This window comes from Lissotriton vulgaris, chromosome 9 (assembly GCF_964263255.1).
Source record: "Lissotriton vulgaris chromosome 9, aLisVul1.2, whole genome shotgun sequence".
NCBI lineage: Eukaryota > Metazoa > Chordata > Amphibia > Caudata > Salamandridae > Lissotriton > Lissotriton vulgaris.
The window spans coordinates 649,873,089-649,899,492 of record NC_141697.1 but is presented as its reverse complement, the minus strand read 5'-3'; the positions used below and the strand labels follow the sequence as shown (position 1 = coordinate 649,899,492).

Genomic DNA, 26,404 nt, shown 5'->3' with positions numbered 1-26,404 from the left:
GCTGTTTTCACGCAGCGATGCGTCACTTTTCATAAATGAGGCCCCCGGTGTTTCATAACTGGGAAAATAGTTCCTCAAATGTAGTGAATTCCCTTGTCCCTGCCTCCCTTGTCTTTGTATATATCAGCTAATAGCACAGTAAGACGTATCTATGCCTATTCACTTCTGCAAGCTCAAAGTCCAATTTACACTGAAGAAATAATTAATTTGTCTTGTCTATGGACAGATTTCGAAGCATAGTGCATTCGCACTCCCTCCAAATTCTGAAATGCTTTTAGTCAAGTGCCAGTGTGAAATCCAGGTTATTTAATATGGGTGCACATGGTGACGAGAAGGTCAAGATTGCTGTGGATTTGGTGAGTGAATCCCAGGTATCCATCAGTGGTCTTGTTGAATCAGAAGCCATTTTTCGTTTTTGATGTTTATGGGGCCAGAGTACATCTACCCAGCAGGTACATTCCCATATTCAGCCAGTATTGTTCTGTGTTCTTTAGTGACCATTTCCAGGCGATTCATAGTTAGGCCACCATAAAGTAAACCTCCAGGTCTGAGAGACAGACCCCCTGATGCCATAGATGATTACAGGATTGTTCTACCCACCTTTGAGCTTTTATTCGGCCACTCATATCGGCCACAGACCTGTGTTAATTGTTCGCAGTCTGGTCTCCGCAGCATATTCATCTTTGGGGATGTGATCTTGTCCATCCACGATATACACATAGGAACCCATCTTGGGTACTTTTAATAATATTAGGGGCAGAAAATGCATCTTATAAATATCCCTTAGAGAGGGTGTAATATGGATCACCAAATATTTAATGGCCTTTTTCGACCACTTGAAAGGGGCGGATTCGTTCAATACTTCCCTAGTGCCATGGTCAATTTTGATCTTCACGAGTTCCAATTTTGCAAAGTTAATTTAAAAGCATGACACCCAAGTACTGAATTAACAGTAGGACTTCTACTGTTGATTTCTCTGGTTTGGCTATAGTCATAATGATATCATCTGCGAATAAGTGAATGTTATGCTGGGTCCTCCAAAGGGCATCCCTGTCCCCCTCGGAATATCAATTGGGCTAGGTTTTCAATGGAGAGCGCAAAGAGGAGAGGCAACATGGGGCACCCTTGGAGCATTCCACTTGTGAACACAAAGCCTCTAGATCTAGCCCTATTCACCACTATCCAAGCTACTGATTGTTGGTAGCTAGCCAGGAAAAGTTTTTGCATAAGCAGATCCACTCTCACCTTTCAGCACCTGCTGGAGAAATCGCCATTCAAACTAGTTGAATGCTTTTTCAGCATTGACCACTAATACAAACACTAGGATTGATGGTCTATTTGCCTTCGCTACTAAATGTAGGACTCTCCTGATATTATCAAAAGTTTGGCTGTTCCAGATAAATCCAGATTGATCCGGGTCTACAACACAGGCATGCTTGCCTTATCTGTTGACCAAGACCTTCCTATTGATTTTTAGATCTGTATTAAGTAATTGATGGGCCTATAAGCAACTCATTGCTATTTCGACCTGCTTTTAGCCTGTAAAGGTAGGAACATGACCCAGTTTTGGGATCTAGTAAAATGGGGAAATGGGCAGAGGTCGATCATCCCAAACAACAACGTGGAACCACAGCAGTGGGTTGCTTTTTTTGGAGCCCAATTTCAGAAGGACAAGGATAGTGATGCCCCTACCCCGTATATCATTACAGATGTGCCCCTGCTATTCAGTACTAAAGAGGTAGAGGCAGTCTTGGAGATCATCCCAAGTGGCAAGGCACCTGGGTCTGATTGTATTCCATCTGATCTTTTTAAGCAGGACCTGACCTCCGGATTCCATATATTACGAACTTAATCAACTCAATAGCATGGGGTGCCCCAATACCTGCATCTTGGCTCGGTGCGGAAATCACCCCGATTTACAAGAAGGGTGATCGCTCCGCACCGGCTAATTACAGGCCAATAAGTCTTATTGATGCACTGCAAAAAACTGTAGCACGAGTCTTACTGGTCAGGATGCAGTGTTGGATGACTGAAGAGAATATCCTCACCCCACTACAGGCAGGGTTTAGGGCCCATATGGGGACTCTGGACCAAGCCTTCAGATTTGTTTTGCTTTATTGGAAAGAGGTCTTACTGGGCAGGGGTATGATCTTTGCGTCTTTCCTGGATTTAAAATCCGCGTTTGATTTACCCCCAAGATCTAAACTATGGAATGTGTTACTAAGACTGGGGATGCCTAAAGAATTGGTCGCATTTGTGGTAAGACTTCACAGTTCTAACTACGCCCAGGTCCGCTGGGGAAACCGGGGGATGTCACTGAGAAATTTTCAGTGGGGAAGGGCGTCCGACAAGGGTGTGTGCTGGTGCCCACCCTATTATCACTTTTTATAAATGGGGTGGAGCAGTACTTTGAGAATTTCCCTACGGACGCGCCCACGCTAGCTGGCCAAAGGGTGCCCCTGCTCATGTTCGCAGATGACACCCTGATTTTATCCAAGACGAAACAAGGGCTTCAGTTAGCATTGTCTCGTTTTGAAGAGTTCTGCTGCGATCATGAACTTGTGGTCAAAGTAGAAAAGACCAAATCTATGGTACTACATGGGGCCAGGCCTGTTACATCAAGAGTTTTCATGAGCGCAAAACTCTTGGAACAGACCAATGTTTTTACTTACCTGGGGGTTACCTTTGGCGAAAAATTGAGCTGGTCTCCCCAATTGAAGCTTCTCACGTTGAAATACTTGCAGTTAACGGGAACATTAATAAAGTAACATAGGCAGTCAGAGACAAAGCCTATAGCCCCCGTTGTTAAAATGTATACCACGAAAGTTATCCCAGCAATCCTTTATGGTGCTGAGATCTGGGGGTGTAGTAACCTATCACATCTAGCATTAGCCCACAACAAGCCCATTAGCCCAGAACAAGTTTTTAAGATCAATCGTGGGCCTTCCCAAATCTACCCCACGGATGGTTGTATGACATTACAACGCATGCTTTTACTACGCATGCCTTTACATCGCAACTTTTACAACACATGCTGTTACAACGCATAGTGTTGAGGGGTGCTGGATAGCGAATAGTTTAATTTACTCTTCCAACTCCAGTCCCCGTGGATAGTAGGGAAGGTGTTGGATAGTAAATTAAATCTATTCCCTATCCTAGAGCGCCCCCCAGCGCAATGCGTTGTAACAGCATGCGTTGTAAAACTTGTGATGTAAAGGCATGCGTCGTAAAAAGTTGCGTTGAAAAGGATGTTCCCCCCACGGATACCTTTCCTGTTAGATCTTGGTTGTCACGCCATAGAGGATATAGTGCGGTTTAGGATGTTGGCTTTCTGGAGAAGGCTCTGGATTACCCCAGAATTATACTTGTTTGCAAGGGGTCTGATTGAAGTAAGGGGTCTGGATCGTTCAAATAAGATTACATGGTTAGTTAGCATTAAATCTATGCTCACTGACATGGGGATGAGGGATTTATGGGACAAGCCAGAGTCTGCTGAATTCCCGCCTAAAGTAATATTCAAGGCAGCTTATTGGAACCTAGTTAAAATTAAGAGGTATTCTGCTTTGACTAGCTCTTCCCTGTCCAGAGATTTCTGTGAGCTTAAAGATGAACCATGTATGGAAAGTTACTGGGATCTAATTACAAAACCTAGAGACCGTAAGCTGTACCATCAGTTCCGTGTTGAGACCCTCCCGGTAAGGAAGTTTACATGTAAATGGTCTATAGATGCTGGAGATAAATGTCCATTCTGTCCGGATAGGATAGAAGATATTGATCACCTCCTATATGTCTGCCCTGCTTACCAAAACCCCCGTAGTAGGTGGCTCAACCCACTGTGCAGAACCTTGGGAACTAACTCAGCGCAGTTTGCTAAAAGGCTACTGAAAATTGATTGTAATGACCCTGCGGTCATAGGGGTGGCCAAGTTCCTAAGCTGGTCTTGGGCCATTCGGGAAAAAACCGGGGGTCCATATAGCTTGTTATAGTTATTTTATAGCATTGGTTGGTACCAAATGGAATCTTAGTGGTTTTTTACTTGGTATTTTTTGGGGATTGTATATAGATGAAAAGTCTTGTGCGAATGATATATTTAATCCTGTCTTATGAATTGTTCTTAATTGTAAATATATATTTATGTTTTATACTGAATGATAAATTTGTAATTCTAGATTTGATGGTGTAGCTATGGTTGAGCGCTGCTGTACCTTGTTTTTATCATATTCTTTTGTCTTTTAAGATGAATAATCGCAATAAAGACTTTTTTTAATTGATTTGCTATTTAGCTTTACCTGGCTTGTGAATTAAGATTATGGGCCTGGTTTAGAATTTGGCAGCCGGTTACTCTGTCACAACGGTGACAGGTATCCCGTCTACCAAAATATAAATCCCATTGAATATTATGGGATTTATATTCCATTAAGTATATCTGTCACCACTGTGACGGAGTAACCCATCCACACAAATCTAAATTGGGCCCTATGTCTGCTTTGGACATATATTTAAATCTTGTGGCCATGTCCTGGAAGGTATTAAATAGTTTTGTTAGGTGCGAAACTAAAATCCAGGCAAACTGTTTTTAGAAACAGTTTTTAGAAACTATTTGGTCCCATCTGGCTCAGTATCTCAATAGATGGGAGATTCTTAATTACATTTTCAACCTCTTCACTTGTACTTTCGAGTTCCAAGTCCTCTTTCATAAATTGGGATAAGGTAGGAAGGTGAGCTTTATTTACATGTTCTATTGAGTCTCTTCTGGGGATTAGCTCTTATAGAGTTCAGAGTAGTACTCGAGGAATGTGTCAAATGTTGCAGATTCACTATTTGCTAAAGTTCCATACCCTTGTCTTGTGACAGCAATATATGAATTCTCTTTTGCATGCCTCAGTCTTGTGCCAGCATTTTGTCAACCTTTTGGCTTTTTCATATAATTTTTGTTTCATACACAATTGGGTTCATTCAGATTTTTCAAAGGGTAATGCATTCAACCATATTTATTCCTCTCAATGGAGATGTGGTTTTCTCCTCCCTGTATTGCTGTTGAATGTTTTTCAGTTCTGAATCTAGGTTAGTTTTAGTCATATTTGTCTCTCATGCTTTTTTATCACTATCGCTTTCCACCTCATGATGACTTTAAAAGCGTTCCAATTGTTTGCTGGGTTTGTGACGCCTTCCTGGTTTAGGTAAACAAAATCCTGTTTGGTCTTTGTAAACAATATTCTAAGTACAATAGTTTATTTGTGTTTGTATATATATATATATATATATCAAAACAATTCCCTTGCAGGCATAGAGTGACGCATAAATTATGCAAAAAAGAAGGAGAGAACTCTGGGTAGTTCCCAAGTTTAGGTGTCAGGCAGCTCCTGTATAGAGCACCCTCAACACCAGCGGCACCCTAAATTTGCTCACCTCAAATGTCTGCTTTTCTATGAAAGTTTTTAAGCATAGAATTAACACAGTGCTATCTACGCCGAGATAGAAATGGACAAAGTCTTTTGCCATTTGTATGGCAAAGTCTTTAAGCATAGGATTAGCACAGTGCTATCCCCACAGAGCTGTAAAATGACAAAAGCCATTTACCATTCCAAACACAATATTACAGCTTTGGATTGGTGAAATACCATCCAAGCCAACCTGAAATGAATAGAAGCAACCCCTGACACGTGTTTTGCTGTCATTACAGCTCTTCAGAGAGGTTTATCTTTGTCCAGACACAAGGGAGCACCCAGTATAAGTCAAAACAATACCCTTGCAGGCATAGGCTTTTGTCATTTTACAGCTCGCTGGGATATTACTCTGCTAATCCTATGCTTAAAGACTTTGCTGTACAAATGGCAAAAGACTTTGTCCATTTCTATCTCGGCGTGGATAGCACTGTGCTAATCCTATGCTTAAAAACTTTGATAGATAAGCAGACATTTGAGGTGAGCAGATTTAGAGTGTCCCTGGTGTTGAGGGTGCTCTATACAGGAGCTGCCTTCCACCTAAACTTGGGAACTACCCAGAGTTCTCTCCTTCTTTTCTGTATATATATATATATCTTTGCAGCTTCTGCCATCGGCGTACTTTGTACCACAGAATAACGGACCACCAAGCAGCAGGTAAGTATTTCGGGAAGATTTATTTTCTCTTCTCACGGTTCTTCTTTGGCATGACGCGTTTCGGTTAACAAGTAACCTTGATCACATATATATATTTTATTGGAGCTCAGTATTCCTGTTACATCAGCTCCTGCCCTCTAATCTAAATCTGAACTAGTATCTCTTGAAAAGCCCTAAACCTTCCTTTCTAGAACTTCTGCCCTTATCATTCTAAATGACATCACAGTGTCATTACATCATTACACCCCCCCCTCTAAAATAAATAAATAAATAAAAATTTAAAAAATCAACATTGCTCAATTAGTCTCTCAGGTCTTTTTGAAATTCTTTAAGACCTTCTGTATATCCATTCATTTTGTTGGTCATTTGAACATATCGTTTCTTGTTCAATGCTTGGTCTGATTTTTCTGACAAAAGTTTTGTTTCTTGTTATTATTCGGTTGTCATTTCTTGCAGTCATTGCCGTTCCTTCAACCTTTGTTACTTCTAAGAGCGCAGGATGAAATCTACTCTGTGACTTCCTCACTTGGTGTTGTGGAACTAATATGAGATCACCAACTTGATAATCTTGACTTCGGCATTTTCCTTTTCTTTTCAGCATAATATTTCATTTTGTGGTGGAAGATGTGGTAAACAAGTTTGTCTTGATTGTCCAAACATTAGGTCTGAAGGACATTTTCTAGTCGATACATGCGGAGTATTTCTGTAATCTCTCAAAACTTGACATAGTGCTTGATTTATCGAAATTTGTGAAAGTTTTGCTCTTTGTACAGCTTTTTTATTAGTACCCATCAGTCTTTCTACCATTCCATTGGATCAAGGCCACATTGGAGTTATTCTCCTATGCACTATTCCTAGATAACTCATGAACTTTTGAAGTTCATCTCCATTAAATGGTGGTCCATTGTCTGTTTTTAAAATGTTTGGAATTCCCAAAGTTGAGAATACTTCATTTAAGACTGGAAGTACTGCTGATGTAAATGTTGACGATATCAACTTCACAATAGGGAAACGAGAATACTTATATATTATTGCTAGTAAGTAATGCCCAGAGTCTAATGGTCTGTAAAAATCTGCTGCTACATTGGACCATACAGCATCAGGTAACTCAGACATATGCAATTCTTCCATCCCTTTTTCCTTTGAAGTACATTGACATATATAGCAAGACTGAACAATTTCTTCTACTTGTTTGTCAAATCTTGGGAACCACAATTTTTCTTTCAGTAAATTCTTTGTTGCAGAGATGCCTCTATGACTTTCATGTGCCAAGTCAATTACACGACATTGGAGGCTCTCTGGTATTATTATTTTGTTTCCCCTAAGTAGTATTCCCGAAGAAGTCACAGACAATTCAGAACTTATGTTTTTAAATGCTAACATATCATGTTTTTTAATGTTTGGCTGAAATCGACTTCCATTGTTTACTGTCTCCACTTATTTTCATGTATAATTTATTTTACTTGCTGAAGTGTGTCATCTTTTTGCTATTCTTCAATTAATTCATTTTCTTTTACGATTCCAGGAACTGCTGATCTGACCATGAAGCATATGATTCTCCACCTCTAGTTGTTGCTCAATATCCGTCTTAGATGGATGCCTAGATAAATAATCTGCTGGGTTATATTATTTTCCTGGTTTATGGATGATTCTCAAATCGTAATCCATTAGTCTCATTCCCCACCTTTCAATTCTTGGTGGCATTTTTGTTTTTGGATTTCCGAAAATAGAAACTAGGGCTTGATGGTTAGTGATAATTATAAACGATTTTCCATGAATGAAATCACGAAAGTGTTCACATGCCCAGACAACAGCTAAACTTTTCTTCTCGGGCTTAGAAAATCTCTGTTCTTCTTCAGATAAACTTTTACTAGCATGAGAGACTACATACCTTGGAGTTTCTCTGCCAGGTTTACACTGCACTAGATTTGCTCCAAGGCTTACAGGACTTGCATCTACTCCAAGCTCCGTACATAAGTATGGACCAAAATACTTTAAGTTTGCTGCATTTGATATTTCTAGTTTTATTTCTTTAAATGCTTTTCCACATTCATCATTCCACTGAAATGTCTGTCCCTTCTTTGTCAGCTCTCTTAGTGGTGACCTTACAGTTGTATAATGTTTTACATATTGTGCACCATAACTTGCCATTCCTAGAAAAGATTGTAATTCTGTTATATCTTTTGGTCTTTGTATTGCATTTAAAGCTGTTATTTTAATGGGATCTGGTCTCATTCCTTTTGCTGAGAATATGTGTCCAAAAAATGTTAGTTCATTCTTATTTATTTCACATTTCTTTATATTTAAAGTCAATCCAGCTCTTTTAAGTTGTTGACATTCTCCATCTAAGGCTTGATCAAGTTCTTCTTGTGTTTTTCCCAAAAACAAAATATCATCAATGCAATTCATACAGTTTTGTACTGGCCTTATGATATTTTTTATAATCTACTGAAAGACTTCAGCTGCTGAACAGATCCCAAAGTTTAATCGTTTATATCGAAACAATCCCAAATGCGTTGAAAACGTTGTGATATAGCTGGACTGATTATCAATTTCTAATTGGTGATATCCTTTATATAAATCAAGTTTTGAAAAAACTGTTGCCCCATTTATAGTACTTATCATATCATTTAAATGAGGGCCTGGATATCGCTCTCTTTAAATAGCTGTATTAGGAATTCTCATGCCCACACATATTCTGATGTCATCAGTGTCCTTTTTCAGGACAATAACAATGGGAGGCACCCAAGGTGTTGGACCGGTTACTTCTTCAATTATATCCTGTTCAAGTAACAATTTAATCTCTATCTCCACTTTTTCTTGAATATGAACTGGGACTCTCCTATGTGTTTGTGCCACTGGTTTTATTGTTTCATTTACATGTAAAGTAACCTTCTTGTCTTTTAATTTACCTAGTCCATCAAATAAGTTAGGATATTTCCTCAGAACTGGGTGATCTGTTGAGACATTGCAATTCATTGCTATTAGACCCATGAGTTGAGCAGTTACATTACTTAACAAACATGGGCCTGGAACTTCACCTTTTAATATATGTATATATGCTCTACTTGTTACATTTCCATATAGTAGTGTTTATTCAAATTTTCCAATGCCTAGAACGGTATACACCTGTTACAACGCAACTTTTACAACTACCTACTATTACAACGCAACTTTTACAACGCATACCATTACAACGCATTGCGCTGGGGGGCGCTCTAGGATAGGGAATAAGTATAATTTACTATCCAACACCTTCCCTAGTGTCCACGGGGACTGGAGTTAGAATAGTAAATTATACTTACCACTATCCAGCACCTCAAAGCGCTATGCGTTGTAATGGTATGCGTTGTAATGGTCGCGTTGTAATAGTAGGTAGTTGTAATGGTATGCGTTGTAACATGGTACATCCGCCTAGAACAGGGTGTTTAGCTCCCCACTGAAAAACACTAACATTTGATAGGCTGTTCTTTCATTTTAATGTAGTTATACACATTATATTGCATGTTGCTCCACTGTCTAAAACAAATGGAACTTTTTGAAGCTCAACTATTAAATCCACAGACAGGTTTTTTAAAAATATTTTCTCTCCTAACCATGTTTATTTGTTAAAAATCACTATTATCTTGCATCATGTAAAGCTTTTCTGATTGTTCAAATTCTTCAGCCAAATCTTCTTCAATTCCTTCTATATGTCTTCCATACCTTGTATTTCCACTTTTTTTGGTATCTAAATTAATTTGCTTCCACTTTTCCTTTCTTGTCCCAAATTCTTTATTTTCTCTCTTGAAGCTGCATACACTTGCAAAATGATTGTATCTTCCACATTCTTTACATTGTTGCCGCATTGCTGGACATGTTTTCTGATGTGGGAACTAATATCTGCACCTATAGCACAGTCATTTTCCTTTGAACTGTTTCTATTTTTCCTCCTATATTCACTTTTTTCTCCTTTATTCACTTTTTTTTTTACATTTCCCTGATTTGTTCAATTGCTTTGACTCTCCCCTCTTCCATGTTTGTAGCATGTTACTGAGCTTGCATTTCTGTTTTTGCCTTGTGCAATATTTCTTGTAGGTCATATGTTTTTTCTAACTGTTTTTTCCTGAAGTTTATGGAGTTATATCCTTGTATTACTTTTAGCCATACGGCCTCTTCATTGCTAAACTTACTGATTTCACAGAATGTCACTAACTTTTTTAGTCTAGTAACATAAGCATCCATTGTTTAATTTTCTCGTTGACATGCCATATCAAAATTGTATCTTTCAAAATCCAAATTTCTTTGAGGGTCAAATTTCACATTTAAACATTTCATAAGTCCACCATAAGTATTTCACTCATGTTCTGGGAATGTAACTATTAAGTCTTCAACATCATCTCCCACAAGATTGAGTAATAGATCCTTCGCTTGTTCATCAGTATGTTTTTACATGTTGCTTTAAAAAAAATTTCAAATCTCCTTGTCCACTTTCCCATCTTTGTGCAACATTTTCTTGTTCACATAAATTAAAGTGTAATAGGCTTCTTAAAATTGTACTTGCGGGGCGTGGCTAGCGGGTGAGAGTTATGGCCGCAGCCTGAGCGAGCTCTGCCCGACCTGTGGCCTAATATCCTGACACAGCTTGCAGACCCGGAGGAATTCAAGCTGCGGTGCTGGAATATGATACCTGGCACCGTCTAGGAGGCTCCAGTGCGAGACTTGTGGGGCCGCAGCCCCCAGGAAGCAGTGAGCATGCACTCGGAGGGTTCCGGGGCTGAGCTGCGCAAGATGGCGGCGCCGGAGTGATGATCGAGCAGAGGCGTGGACGGCTCTATATGGGACCCCGCCTCCCCCCCTAGCTGAAGGCTCCTTGCCACCCGGACCCCTGGGCACGGGGATAAAGCGACGAGGGACAGGGGTGACTGGCACCATCTGATTACTGACTCTGTGGTGTGTGGAGGTGTCGGCCTGGGGCAGGGCACTAATCGAGGACCTGGCTTCAAGGCCTAGCGGTGGTAGGTGCCCGATATCGCGAGGTTGGCGGAGCCACGGGCCCTCTGACAGATGACGCAATGGTAGGGGGCCTGGACAGATGCTGGCTGGTGGCGACTTAACTACACGGGCCCCCGCGAATCCTGCAGTACCTCAAGCGGCCTAAAAGTTCTCTGAAGCACTGACAAGGTGCTTTCTTTCATTATTGAAGCATCCACCTATCCGGGCCCACAGCTCATCACCAAAGCTGTTTTCTGGGCTCCATCCTTGTTGGAGGTGAGAGTGAGGCACGGACCTTGGCGCTGACGGGCCCCAGTGGGACGGTTGGGGGCAACTGATATCTCCGCTCCCCCCTCCCCCCCCCCCCAGAACAGACCTGATTAAGACGGGGTGCTCTCGGCCTCATCTCTCCATCGTGGCACTGCTTGAGGGCGTCCTTCAGACTTATTAAACCCGGGATGGAGTGTTGGTCACTGAGCCTGGGCGGGGGCTGGCGGCTTGGTCTGTGGTGCCCATGTGCGCCGCAGCATGCCACCTGCGCAGCTTTTGAGATCGACTACTGCTGGTGGGCGCGTCCCGGCTCTAGAGTGCTGCGGGCTGAGCGGCGGGGTCACCAGAGGCTTGCTGGGGGTGCATACCGGCCCCACCAAGGGGTTTTGGACCTAGTGGAAGATACGGAGGGATCGAAGCTACTGTCGCTGTGCGCATCTCCGGCTTTCCTCCCATGACAACGAGAAAAATGGCGACGGGGCAGAGGTTCCAGGAGTAACCCTCAGACACAACTGTCTAAATTTGCTTGGAACAAAGGCGGGGATAAAGGCGATTCGCCAAGAGCAGACAAAGAAGGCGCAGAAACATTGTCCACCCCGGCTAAGGAACCTACGCTGCACGACGTCATGGCGGCCATAGGGGGAATGCATACCTCAATGGACTTAGTCACGGTTGAGGTTTCCCTGCTGCATGCGGACTTTAAGCAGATGAAAGGGAAGTGAAGGAGCTCAAGGTGGTGACGACGGCGCTACAAGAGGACACTTCTGAATTGCAACATCAGGTGTCTGACCTGGAAAAGAAACAGACTCGCATGGCGCAACAACTGGATGACTATGAAGGGAGGGCCCGTCGGAATAATAAACGAATCCTTGGGTTCCGGAAAAGACAGAAGAACCTACTGCGGACCTCTATGTGGAGGAATTGATCACAAAACATTTAAAGCCCAAGGCGCTCTCAGCTTATTTTTCCATTGAACGAGCTCACAGGGTGCCAGGCGGGCGACCCAGGCCTGGGGCTCCGCCGCGACCCCTGATTGCAAGGGTTTTTAATTTCCGGCACAGGGATATAATCTTGCAGGCCTTCAGGGCGGGCCTCCGCTGAAAATTGATTACTACGAGGTCTCTTTTTTCCCTGACTTTACGGCACGGGTCCAGGCACAGAGACGCAGTTTCCAGGCCGTTAAGCAGGAACTCCGCAGCAGGGACATCAAATATGCAATGCTTTTTCCGACCAAATTGAGAGTTGAGTGGGATGGTAAACCATGTTTTTTTGACTCTCCTGATGCAACTTGGGAATGGCTGGAGGGATGGACAAAGGTCGGCGATGCGAATGGCACCCACCGCAACAAGGTAGACCGAAGGAAAGGTGAAGGGCCTGACACTCAGGCGACGGAGGCCGAGATGTGAGCGAGTGGCCTGGACGAACAGGAATGAGCGGCATTCACGGCCTCTTACTGGACCGGTTCATGGTGACATTCACAAGTAACGGGCGGGGAGGTGTTGGAGGGGAGACCAATGAGGGAGTGACCATACGAGGGTGCCTGGGTTCGAAGTTTCTGGTATGTAACATGCCAGATTTGTGATTTCTCTAGACATGTCATAATACATTTCTAAGGGTCGTGTTTTCGAGTGCAAGCTCTATTTTATTGTAGACATTGTTGATTGCCACGGGCTGAGGGGCTCGCTACACCTCTGCACGTTTAGCATGGTTGGGGGGAGTACAGGCACTCTGCCGTGCTGGGGGGTGGGCAGTTCGAGGTCCACAGGCAGGGGAGCAGGGAGGGGGGTGGAGGGGAGTAAGAGGGAGGTTCCAGGGGTAAGGGGGGATAGTAGTAGTGTTCGCTATGAAAATGTACAAACTGTGACCACAGTGGAGAAGTGGGGGGAGGGATTGTTGAATTCCGTTTTTAATTCAGGTTTTGGGCTGCATTTCAAAGTTCTGTATGCTAAGATTCATGCTGCAGAGATGGGTTCACAGAGATGCTTAGATTATGATGGAAGACGAGGAATTGTTGGGCAATGCGGCAGATGTTAGCGCCCCACTTATGACCCCGGTATCTCCTATGACCTTGCTTACTTGGAACGTGCACGGCTGGGGGATAAAATCAAGCGGGGATTGGTATTGCAGTATGGACGCCGTACAGCCCCGGCACTTGTATTGCTTCAGGAAATGCATCTGGTGGGGTCGACCTGTAAGGCTTTGGACCGCTGGGGGTACACAATGGTAGTGCACTCAGAATTCTCAACTGGCTCTAGAGGGGTGGGCATATTAATACGCAAACGCTTCCCTCTGATTGTTCCATAGGTCTGGAAGGACACGCAGGGACAGTTTGCTGCCATCTCCTGTTTGTAGGAAGGGAGGAAATGTAATGTGATAATCAATCAATCAATCAGTCTATTTGTAGAGCACGCTATTTACCCGTGAGGGTCTCAAGGCGCTGAGGGGGGGAGTGGAAGCCTCACTACTGTTCGAAGAGCCAGGTCTTGAGGAGTCTTCTGAAGGCGAGTAGGTCTTCGGTCTGCCATATGTGGGTAGGAAGGGTGTTCCAGGCCTTGGCGGCGAGGTAGGAGAAGGATCTGCCGCTTGAGGATGCGGGGGACGGCGGTGAGGGCGAGGCTGGCGGAGCGGGGCTGGAGGCGAGGGGTGTGGAAGCTGAGTCTGCTGTTCAGGTAGGCTGGTCCAGCATTGTGGACTGCTGCTGACGAGGGCTTGTGTCACCGTTCTCTTGTTTTGGTCGGGATCCACTTGTAGATCCTGCGGAGCATGTGGAGGGTGTTGTAGCAGGAGGAGATGACGGCGTTGACCTGTTTGGACATGGAGAGGGAGGAGTCGAGAATGAATCCAAGATTGCGTGAGTGGTCGGTGGGTATCGGTACTGTCCCCAGAGTGGTTGGCCAGCAGGAATCGTCCCAGGCTGAGGGGTTAGGTCCGAGGATGAGGACCTCCGTCTTGTCCGAGTTCAGTTTCAGGCGGCTGCTCCTCATCCAGTCGGCAATGGCCTTCATTCCGTCGTGGATGTTGGTTTTGGCAGTGCGTGGGTCCTTGGTGAGGGAGAGGATGAGCTGAGTGTCGTCAGCGTGGGAGATGATGTTGAGGTTGTGGTGGCGGGCCACTTGTGCGAGGGGGGCCATGTAGATGTTGAACAGCGTCGGGCTGAGGGAGGAACCCTGGGGGACGCCGCAGATGATGTTGGTGGCTTCGGATCGGATAGGTGGGAGGCGGACACTCTGGGATCTGTCGGAGAGGAAGAATGTGGTCCAGTCGAAGGCCTTCTCTTGGATACGGGCTTCTTGGAGGCGTGTTTTTAGACTGCGATGGCAGACCATGTCGAAGGCGGCCGAGAGGTACAGGAGGTTGAGGGCAGATGTTTCGCCGTTGTCTAATTGGCACCTGATGTCATCTGTGGCAGCGATGAGGGCTGTCTCGGTGCTGTGGTTTCGTCTGAAACCGGATTGGGACGGGTCCAGGATGTTGTTGTCTTCGAGGTGGCGGGTCAGTTGCATGTTGACGATTTTCTCGATGACCTTCGCCGGGAACGGGAGCAGGGAGATGGGCCGGAAGTTCTTGAGGTCCGCCTTGGGCTTTTTGAGGAGGGCGTTGATATCGGCGGGATGTATGACGTTACAACGCATACTTTTACCACGCATGCTGTTACAACACAAGTATTACAACGAAAACCTTTACAACGCATTACACTTGGGGGTGCTGGATAGTGAATAGTTTAATTTACTATTCCAACTCCAGTCCCGTGGACACTAGGGAAGGTGTTGGATAGTAAATTAAAACTATTCCTTATCCTAGAGCGCCCCCCAGTGTAATGCGTTGTAAGGGTTTTCGTTGTAATACATGCGTTGTAACAGCACTGCGTGGTAAAAGTTGCGTTGTGAAGGTTGCATACCATTTCAGCGTGCTTCCAGCTTTCCGGGAATGTCGCTGTTTCGAAGGAGATGTTGATGATCTTCCGTAGTTGGGGTGCGATGGCTGCGTCTGCATTGTTAAATATGTGGTGTGGGCACGGGTCTGTCGGTGATCCTGAGTGGATGGAGTTCATGACCTTGCATATCGCGACGTCGCTGACGTTGGACCAGGAGGTCAGGCGGTTGGTGCTGTTGGTGTTCGGGAGAGGGGTGGAGTCTGGCGTGGTCAGGTCGGTCGTGGTGTTGAAGCTTTCGTGGATGTCGGCAATCTTGCGGTGGAAGAAGATGGCCAGTAAGTCGCACAGTTCCTGTGAGGGCGGGATGTCGTTGGTGTTGGCGCTGGGGTTGGAGAGTTCTTTTACAATGCGGAAGAGCTCTTTGCTGTCATGTGCGTTGTTATCCAGGCAGTCTTTGAAGGAGGATCTCTTGGCTGATCTGATGAGGTGGTGGTGTCTGCGGGTGGCATCCTTGAGGGCTGCGTGGTTGTCCGGTGTGCGTTCGTGGAGCCATTTCTTCTCCAGTTTCCGGCGTGCGCACTTGGAGGCCAGGAGCTCGTCGGTGAACCAGGTGGCTCTCTTGCTGGTGTGGTTGTTGGAGGGTTTCTTCAGTGGGGCGAGGGTGTTGGCACAGTCTTTGATCCACTGTCTGAGGTTGCGGGCTGCGGCGTCTGGGTTGGGGGGGTCTGTGGGTGGGTTCTTGGAGAGGGTGGTGATCAGCTGATCTTCGGTGACTTTGCTCCAGCAGTGGCGAGACAGCTGTTGGGTGCGATGGTGCGTGGTTGGTTTTTTGAAGGTGAAGTGAATGCAGCGGTGGTCGGTCCAGTGGGGTTCGGTTGTGTGGTCAAGACGTGGGTGCTTGTGGAGAAGATGGCGTCCAGCGTGTGGCCTGCGGCGTGGGTGGGCACGGTAACGAGTTGTCTGAGGCCGAGGTTGGCGAGGTTGTCGATCAGCGTGGAGGAGTTGGCGTCGTTGTTGTTCTCGAGGTGGAAGTTCAGGTCCCCGAGGAGGATGTAGTCCGTGGAGGTGAGTGTGTGGGTGCTGGCGAGGTCGGCGATGGAGTTGCTGAAGCGGGCCTGGGGTCCGGGGGCTCTGTAGATGAGAGTTCCTCTGAGGGTGGTGTTGGGGTTGGTGTGGATCTGGAAGTGCAGGTGTTCGGCGGTGTTGAGGGAGTCGTCTGCGTGGGTGGTGACCTTGAGGGTGGACTTGCGGACGATGGCTATTCCTCCTCCGATGCCGTGGGGGCGGTCCCCGCGGGTGATCTTGTATCCATCTGGGATGGCTACGGCGATGTCTGGTGCAGAGGAGTCGTTCCACCACGTCTCGGTCAGGAAGGCTACGTCCGGGCCTGTGGTGTCGGGCAGGTCCCAGAGCTCGATGGCGTGTTTGCGTGCGGAGCGGGTGTTGAGGAGTATGCAGCGGAGGTGGTTGGGTCTGGTTCTTGGTGGTTTGTTGGTTCTGTCGCAGGTGAATCTGCCGCTGCGGCAGGAGAAGGGTCTGTGGGTGTGTTTCGGGGCGACCTGGTTGCAGCGTTGGTCTCGGCCGGTGTTGAGAGCATGGAGGGAGTCGGCATTGTAGCTGAGTCTGGGACGGGTGCGGTGGGGGGCACGGGGGCCAGGGGTTCTGGTGCTGGGAGTGGTCCAGGCGCGGACGGGCGCAGACGGGCTTGCCTTAGGTACACCAGCGTCGCCCCCGCTGAGCGCGGCCGCTATGCAGCCGCGAAGCGGCTTCCATATGAGGGGATGTGGGAGGGAGGAGCAGCTGGGAGGTGGGAGCGGGCGGCGAATGGGATTGCAGGTGGGCTGGGCCGCAGGGACGCAGCGGCGAGAAAAACGGGTGGGCCGCGGGAGAACTGGGCACAGGGAGGAAAAAGAAGTTTAGGCAAGAAAGCAAGAACAGGCACAGGGGAATAAAAACAAGTCTGGGCAAGAGAGCAAGTTAGGCACAGGGGAATAAAAACAAGTCTGGGCAAGAAAGCAAGAACAGGCACAGGGGAATAAAAACAAGTCTGGGCAAGAAAGCAAGTACAGGCACAGGGGAATAAAAACAAGTCTGGGCAAGAAACAAGTACAGGCACAGGGAAATAAAAACAAGTCTGGGCAAGAAAGCAAGTACAGGCACAGGGGAATAAAAACAAGTCTGGGCAAGAAACCAAGTACAAGCACAGGGGAATAAAAACAAGTCTGGGCAAGAAACCAAGTACAGGCACAGGGGAATAAAAACAAGTCTGGGCAAGAAAGCAAGTACAGGCACAGGGAAATAAAACAAGTCTGGGCAAAAAAGCAAGTTAGGCACACGGAAAAAATAAAAGATTAAGCAAAAACAATGCAGGCAGAGCCGTGCAGCAGCGTGGGGAGTGACCTGCCTGCGAGCAGGGTCATAGGTCGCTATGATAACAGTATATGTTCCGCCGGCTCTTCATGCTGTTGCACTTCCCGCCCTTAGTGCTTTTTTATTGACACTGCCTGAGGGAGAGCTCATAATAGGGGGCAATTTCAACGCAGTTCTAAATGATGAGCTGGACCGCCACCACTGCAGGACGCCGGGGACGGGTAAGTCTCGACTGGCTGGTTTTATAGACGCACTGGGCCTCATGCATGGGTGGAGGTTTAAACATCCTGGAGACCGCGGGTACACTTTTTATACAGGGGTTCACAATAGTCTTTCCCGCATCGATTATTCTTTCCTCTCTGCTGATAGTCTACCCCATTTGACAGAGGTACTGAAAGGCCCAAGAGGTATTTCTGATAACTCCCCGGTCTCTCTGACCTATACCTCTTACCTTAAAGCCCGGAGACGTATTTTCACGATTTCCCCTGGCTATCTACAGAACCCGCAGATTAGGAAAGAGCTGATTACAGTTACAAAGCATTACTTCCAAGAAAATACGGACTCGGTTCGCTCGCCAGGGGTCTTGTGGGAGCCGTATAAAATGGTGCTACGGGGGCAGGTGATAGCCTCAATAACAGGTCACAGGCGGGCAGCGAACGCCGACCTCCAAGTGATCGAGGCTGACCTGGCTGTGCTGCAGTCGCGACACGAGGAAGAACCTACTGAGGAGGCTGCGCAACAACTGCGCCTCAAACAGGCTGAATTCACTGAATATCAGCGGGACCAGGTTCGGCAACGGCTCCAACGCACGCAGCACACTATTTATGAAGTTGGGGATAAGGCAGGAAGACTTCTGGCCTGGCTGGATAGGAAGGAAAGGGCACAAAGGACGATAGGGCAACTCCGCACCCCAGAGGGTGTGGTGGTCACCACTCCCACGGACATCGTAGATGCCCTAGCTGACTATTACGAAAAAGTCTATACCCCCACCTCCCACATGTCCACAGAAGAAGCGCAGACCTATATCAAGGATATAAAATGCCCTCCTTGTCGGATGACGAGGCCTCACCCCTGGAGTCTGAGTTCACGAAAGACGAGGTCCTGGCCGCGATTCACTCTTTACAATCAGGTAAGGCCCTGGGACCCAACGGGGTCCCCATAGAATTTTATAAGCGCGTCTCTGACCTAACTGCTCCGCACCTTTTGAAGATGTTTTTGTAAGGGGGAATTGCCGCAGGACCAGCGGACAGCCACAATAATTGCTATACCGAAACCCGGCAAGCCCCCGGACGAGTGCACATCTTATTGTCCTATCTCATTATTGAATGTGGAAGCAAAGATATTGGCTAAAATGATAGCTAGTCGACTGACCCCGCACTTAGAGACGCTTATCCGCCCGGACCAATCCGGGTTCATGCCGAACAGAAATACCACTCTTAATTTGCGACGGGTCCACGCGGTGCTGGCACAAATACCTAGTCTTTCGGAACCGGCGGTGATCCTTTCACTGGATGCCCGAATGGCTTTCAACATGGTTGAATGGCCTTATCTTTTTGCGGTTCTTCGACATCTGGGCTTCGGCCCCAAGTTCTGTGCGTGGGGGAAGCTATTTTATACTAAACCCCTAGCGCATGTAGTCGCTAATGGTCATATCTCCAGGGATTTTCAACTCAGTCGTGGCACGCGTCAGGGGTGCCCTCTGTCGCCCCTGCTTTTTGCCCTGAGCCTTGAGCCTTTGGCAGCATGGATACGGTGGGACCCCATGATTAAAGGACTCAGCTGGACAGAGTTGTGGGAGGACCGCATATCATTATATGCTGATGAGATCCTTCTCTATCTGACCCTGCCCAGATGCTCAATTATAGTACTCCTCAACGTCTGTGAAATCTTCGGGCGGGCTTCGGGATACACTATTAACTGGTCCAAGTCGGTTTTATTTGTCCTTAAGGGACCCCCACCGCGGCTTCCGGCCGACTGTCCATTGATGATTACTGATGGGCCCTTTAAATATCTGGGGGTCTGGGTGACGCCTAACCGAGAGGCCTTCTTTCAGCATAATTTGACGCCTCCTCTTGAGCGCTTTCGTAATGACGTAAAACACTGGCACACCTTGCCACTGACCCTTCTCGGGAAAGCAGGGTTATTTAAAATGATGACTTTGCCGCAGCTGCTTTATATCCTTGAGAATACCCCGTTTCTAGTGCCTCTTAAGTATTTCACGTCTATAAACGCACTGGTCTCGGGTCTCCTCTGGGGGGACAAACCAGCGTGCATTTCCCGGCATAAACTAGTTAAGGGCTGGTTTGATGAAGGCATAGCACTCCCTGATATTCAATTATATTACTGGGCGGCCCAGTTAAAGATCATAAACCACTGGCTGCACGCTCCACAGACTGAACCAGCGTATAAAGCGGACAGATATGACCTAGGAGGCGGAGGTGGGCTGGCCGCACTTTACGACACAAAAAGTGCTGTGGCCTTACTTGGCCCCACGGCCCATACGGTGAGGTTGTGGTATTTGGCCTCGGCTCGCCTTACATGTAAAGACACGCTTACGCAGATGACGCCACTCTGGTCATTGCGTTGACTGGGCCGTCTATGCAACAGTAGGGGCTTTGAGGCCTGGGACTTGATTGGTATCTCTACGGTTGGAGACCTTTGGAGGCAAGGTGCCGTCCTTTCCTTTGAACAACTTGTGGAACATTATGATTTAGCACACAAGGAGCGATTCCGATATTTGCAGATTAGCCATGCCCTGAAGTCACTGATCCAACCTGGTGAAGAGCTACCTGAATCTACCCCACTAGAAGATAGGCTACTTACAGAGCATATGCCCAAGAGGGCGACCTTCTTGGTTTATCGCAAACTTGTTAATAACCTTCCTGACCCCACTCTGAAGTTAAGGGCAGCCTGGGCTGCGGAGGTGAGTGACTTCGATGAGTCGGATTGGCAAACCGCACTTTCCTCTCCTCAGAAAGTTGCTGTGCCATCTAGGCTCCGATTAATACAGTTGAAAATTTTGCACCGAGTTTATTACACTAGGGTCACTCTTCACAAGATAGGGAAATTGCACATCAGTATTGTCTCCGAGGATGCGGGAGGAGGGAACATTCTTTCATACTATTTGGGACTGCCCTCCGGTTGCCTGTTTTTGGGCTAAGGTTATGCGGACTATATCACAAGTAGTGAAGGACTCACTGGTTCCGAAACCGCGCTGCTGCTTGTTAAACGTTTGGGAGCCTAACGATCTCAATCACTCCATGCAGGACTGGGCCACGCTAGGTATTATGTATGCTAAACGGAATATAGCCAGAGTCTGGGGATCCCGTTTGGTGCCGGTGCTCAGGGACTGGTGTTCGGATTTGGACTCTGCAATGGTGGCAGAAAGGGCAGTGTATCGGAATTGGAAATGTCCGCGGAAATGGGCCAAGATTTGGGGGGCATGGAATGAGTATAGAGGGTTCATCTGCGAGCCACCACAGTTAGACAGCGATAGCGACTCCGAGTAGGGGGACGGGGGTTCGGGGAGAAGGGGAGGGGCTGACGAAATGCTGCAACTGTATTGGGTTTTTTTTCTCAAATTGTGACGATGTACTTGATTTATTTAATTTGCCCTATTTCTGTATGCATGAAATGCCTTTTAAATGCCCATTGTTTGTTTCTTTGAATCAATAAAATTGTTTAAAAAAAAAATTGTACTTGCAATATTCCCAGTAACATCTTCCTCATTATATATTTCTGAATTCATGTTCACAGTAACTTAATTTCCTTCTGTAGTCATGTTTCTTCTAAATGTTTATATGTATTTTAATCTTCTTTCCTTTATTTATTATTATTTCTTTTATCTCTTATATTTTCCTAAGTTTACTTTATAGTGTCATGTGTTGTTCATTTCTTTTCAATATGGCACCCGCATTTGTTTTCATTTGTTCATGTTCTTTTTCATTTACCAAGCCTGACTTAAAATAGTGCTCACATTTATTTTTTGAACCTGTGTACACTGCACAGCTGTTTACCTAAGCGTGTGCGCACTATAGAGCTTTTCCAGTCTTCCTTTGATGCAGGCTTACTCATTCACGTCTGTTTCTTGTGCGCGTGCGCCACGCAGCAGTTTTTTCTTAGCGGGTACGCACCACACTCTTTACTGGCAGGATTTCACTTGCGCTTACGCACGCACTCAGCTTTCTTTTAAATATGGCGCTTACTTTCCAGAGCGCGCGAACACCACAGTACTCCCTTTGGACTAACCGTTCACTGCCAAATTCCACCAGCAATCGGTTCCAAAGCACTCCACAGCTCAGCTCTACCGCAGTTCTACAGATAGCAAGCCTCTCGCAATTGTCCACTGCTATCTTCAGAGTCTTCCTATGATCAGCTCCTCAAAAGCTTCTCTCCAGCAGGTCAACAGCTGGTATGTCTTCACACGTGTTTCTTCCGCTCATCGCCATTGTAAAGAATATTCTAAATACAATACTTATTTGGATCTATCTATCTATCTATCTATCTACATATATATATATATATATATATATATATATATATATATATATATATACCGTATTTTCTGGTGTATAAGACGGCTGGGCGTATAAGACAACCCCCTACTTTTCCTTTTAAAATATAGGGTTTGGGCTATATTCGCTTGCTTGTAAAATGACCCCGGCGTATAAGACGACCCCCAACTTTTGAAAAGATTTTCAAGGGATATATATATATTACCTACTGGCAATAGCCAGTAGGTATATATAGTTAGGACCTAGTTACCATAGGAAATTCCGAACATTCTATTGGGAATTACTTTGGCGCCGATTGAGGGATCTGCCTGTAATTTTCCTTAAATTTGCCTCGCTGCGCTCCGCTCCTTCCCTGAAAGTTTCGGGGGGATTCGTCAAGCGGGGGCCGAGAAAAAAGGGGGGTCCCAAAACGTGTTTTCCCCATGTTAATATCCATAGGTACATTCTGACGAGGCTACAGCTCGAACGGCTGAACAGAATTACACCAGATTTGGCAAAATGGTAGGGACTGGTATGCAGCAGTGCCTTTTGTTTGTTTGGTGAAAATCCCTCCAGTAGTTCTTGAGAAAATTGAATTTGAAATTTTTCAAATGGCATTTTCTATGGGACCTTTAGACACGGCTACAGCCCGAACGGCTGAACGGAATTACACCAAACTTGACAAAATGGTAGGGACAGGTATGCAGTAGTGCCTTTTTTATATTTGGTGAAAATCCCTCCAGTAGTTGTTGAGAAATTGAATTTGAGCAAATTATATATCTATATGCGCTCAACATTCTATTGGGAATAACTTTGGTGCCGATTGACGAATCTGTGTGTAATATTCCAGAATTTTGGCCAGCTCTGCTCCTCTCCTTCCCTGAAAGTTTCGGGGGGATTCGTCAAGCGGGAGCCGAAAGGGGGGTCCCAAAACGTGTTTTCCCCATGTTAATTTCCATAGGGACCTTTAGACACGGCTACAGCCCGAATGGCTGAATGGAATTACACCAAACTTGACAAAATGGTAGGGCCTGGTATGCAGATGTGCCTTTGCTATGTTTGGTGAAAATCCCTCCAGTAGTTATTGAGAAAATTGAATTTGAAAATTTTCAAATGGCATTTTCTATGGGACCTTCAGACACGGCTACAGCCCGAACGGCTGAACGGAATTACACCAAACTTGGCAAAATGGTAGGGACAGGTATGCAGTAGTGCCTTTTCTATATTTGGTGAAAATCCCTACAGTAGTTGTTGAGAAAATTGAATTTGAGCAAATTATATATCTATATGCGCTCACCGTACGCGCACCGTACGAGTACGGTACACGTACCGTGCGCGTACGCGCGCGTACCCTTACGTGCGCGAGCAAGTTTCTCATTGGCTGGCAGTCGACTGTCAACATTCCAAACTGTCCAAACCAGGAAGTGTTGGCCACCATCTTGTTTTTCAGGAGAACTGAGGCACAAGAGAGCCCAAAACAAGAGTGGAAAACACGAAAAGGGTGCAGGGTAGAGACCCCCCAACCCTCTAGCCCTTCTCAGGGGGTCCCAAAAGGACCCCAAGGGCAAAAAAAAAATCTAAAAAATCGCGGGGTACGCGTACGGTACACGTACCGTGCGCGTACCCCGCGATTTACGTCTTTGGTTTACGGACTTGGTGGTCCTTCTGGGACCCCCTGAGAAGGGCTAGGGGGTCAGGGGGTCTCAAACCTGCCCCCTTTTCGCGTTTTCCACTCTTGTTTTGTGCTCTCTTGTGCCTCACTTCTCCTGAGAAACAAGATGGCTGCTCAGGTGGTCCCAGAAGGATATAACATATATAAAAGTTATCCGCTAATAGAATTAGCATTTACAAAACCTTTGAAATGTATTGAAAAAAAAATATGTTTTACGCCTGATATAGTTAGGAATTAGCATTTAAAAAACCTTGCAAATTCACTGAAAAAACCATAGGTTTCAAGCCTTATATAGTTAGGAATTAGCATTTAAAAAACCTTGCAAATTCACTTAAAAAACCATAGGTTTCAGGCCTTATATAGTTAGGAATTAGCATTTTAAAAACCTTGCAAATTCACTTAAAGAACCATAGGTTTCTGGCCTTATATAGTTAGGAATTAGCATTTAAAAAACCATTGAAATTGCTCTTACATGGTTAGTTGTACTAACTATATTTCGCGCACCCGCAATCCACTGCTGATGATGTCACATATTACATCATTCATGACATGGTCAGTTACATCACTGATGACATCACTGATGACATCTCAAATGACATCACTGATGACATCACTGATGACATCTCATTTGATATCACTGATCACATCACTGATGATATCATTCATGTGATAATACGATGCACCTCCTCACACTCTAATATAACCTTTGATACACCCAGTGTTAAATACAGACTACCATTCTTGAAACCATTGACACACCAATACCAGTTACTACATACGCACTCACTGATTCCTAGGTCTACACACACATTCCCTCATTCACCCATAGAATCACTCATACATACAGTAACTCATCAATACAACACTATCATATGCACTCATACACCTATACAGACACTCACACACTGCCACTCATCCATGGAGTTACTCACACACCTAGTCAGTCATGCAAAGAATCAATCACACCTCCATTTCCTCAACTATACAGTTATACACACAACACCTTACTTATTCAAACATATACTAACACATACTTACTCAATTATACAATCACTGATACAAGTACACAATGATCCATACAGCCACTCGCACATTCACTGGCTCTCATGTATAGTCATTTATATATGTCAACTCTCACATGCACTGTGTTTTACATATGTACTTACTTGGACATGTAGCACTGAGATATCCATTCACTCACCAACACACCCATGAACACAGTCAACCGCCCATATAGCTGTTTCAACATGCACTCTTGAACTCATACACCTAGTGAATCAACTGCTCACACATCTATGCACAGTCACACACCTCCCAGCCACCCACACACACACTCAGTCTCCCAATCAAATACTTGGGCAACCAATCAATAACCCATAAAGCCACTCATATAGCTACTGATCAACACATGCAGCAGCCTACACAACAACAGACATACTGATGCACACATTCAGACAGTTTAGTCACTAACCCATGCATTTAGTAAGACACATTTAATCAATCACTCATACAGTCAGTCACGCACCTACTAAATCCTTCATCCAGACACTTATACATCCACTCATTCTTCAATATGTAAAACATGTTTAAACTTTACAGAAACACACAGTCACTGGATGATGTCATCAGTTATGTCATCAGTGATGTCAAATGAGATGTCATCAGTGATGTAATTTGAGATGTCATCAGTGATGTCACTGACCATTTCATGAATGATATAATATGTGACATCATCAGCAGTGGATTGCGGGTGCGCGAAATATAGTTAGTACAACTAACTATATAGGAGCAAGTTCAATGGTTTTTTAAATGCTAATTCCTAACTATATAAGGCCGGAAACCGATGGTTCTTTAAGTGAATTTGCAAGGTTTTTAAAATGCTAATTCCTAACTATATAAGGCCTGAAACCTATGTTTTTTTAAGTGAATATATATATATATATATTTTGTTTTTATTTTTTTATTTTTATTGGAGCTCAGTATCCTTACATCAGCTCCTAGCTTCTACTCTAAAACGGAACTGTATCTCTTGAAAAGCCCTAAACCTTCCTTTCTAGAACTTCTCCCCTTATCATTCTAAATGTCATCCCAGTGTTATTACATCATTACAGTCGTTTAGCACTTTCTCGTGTATCCTTTTTTGAGCCTGGTAGAGTCGAATTTCTAGATAGGCTGTCATTTGTGGGATTCTCCATGATGAATAACCTCCTCAACTGGTGCGTGATCTAAAACAGGTTTCAGGCCTATTTCCACTCAGATTATTTGGTCCAGTAGTGTATTGGAACTCTATATCACATCTATCTGAGAGATACAACAATGCCTATGGGAGGAAAATATGTACCCTCTGTCTGCCAAGGATATTTCTCTTCAGAGGTCAAGCAGACCGAAGTCTTTCATTTTGTTTAGTGTGTCCAAGGAAAATCTTCCACCTTTACAAATGTCTAGTGGGTGTCTTGTCAAACACGTCTGTGTGCTATATTAACATCTCTTGCCCAAGTGATCACATCCATAGCTTCCTTATAGAGCAGGTGTAGGATTAGTTATATGTGTTGCTCCTGATTGTTGTAAGGAGTATATAAGACTACTAAATTTATGTAAAGCCCACTTAGTTTTCCTTTTTATTAATATGTGTCAACCCTCTTTAATGTCT

The 26,404-nt window shown here is 45.2% G+C and overlaps 1 protein-coding gene across 2 annotated transcripts in view; it reads right to left on the bottom strand.

Annotated features, from left to right (window-relative positions):
* LOC147692039 (UTP--glucose-1-phosphate uridylyltransferase-like) overlaps nucleotides 1-26,404 on the bottom strand; it is a 119,008-nt gene that overhangs the window by 74,876 nt on the left and 17,728 nt on the right. The window lies entirely within an intron of this gene.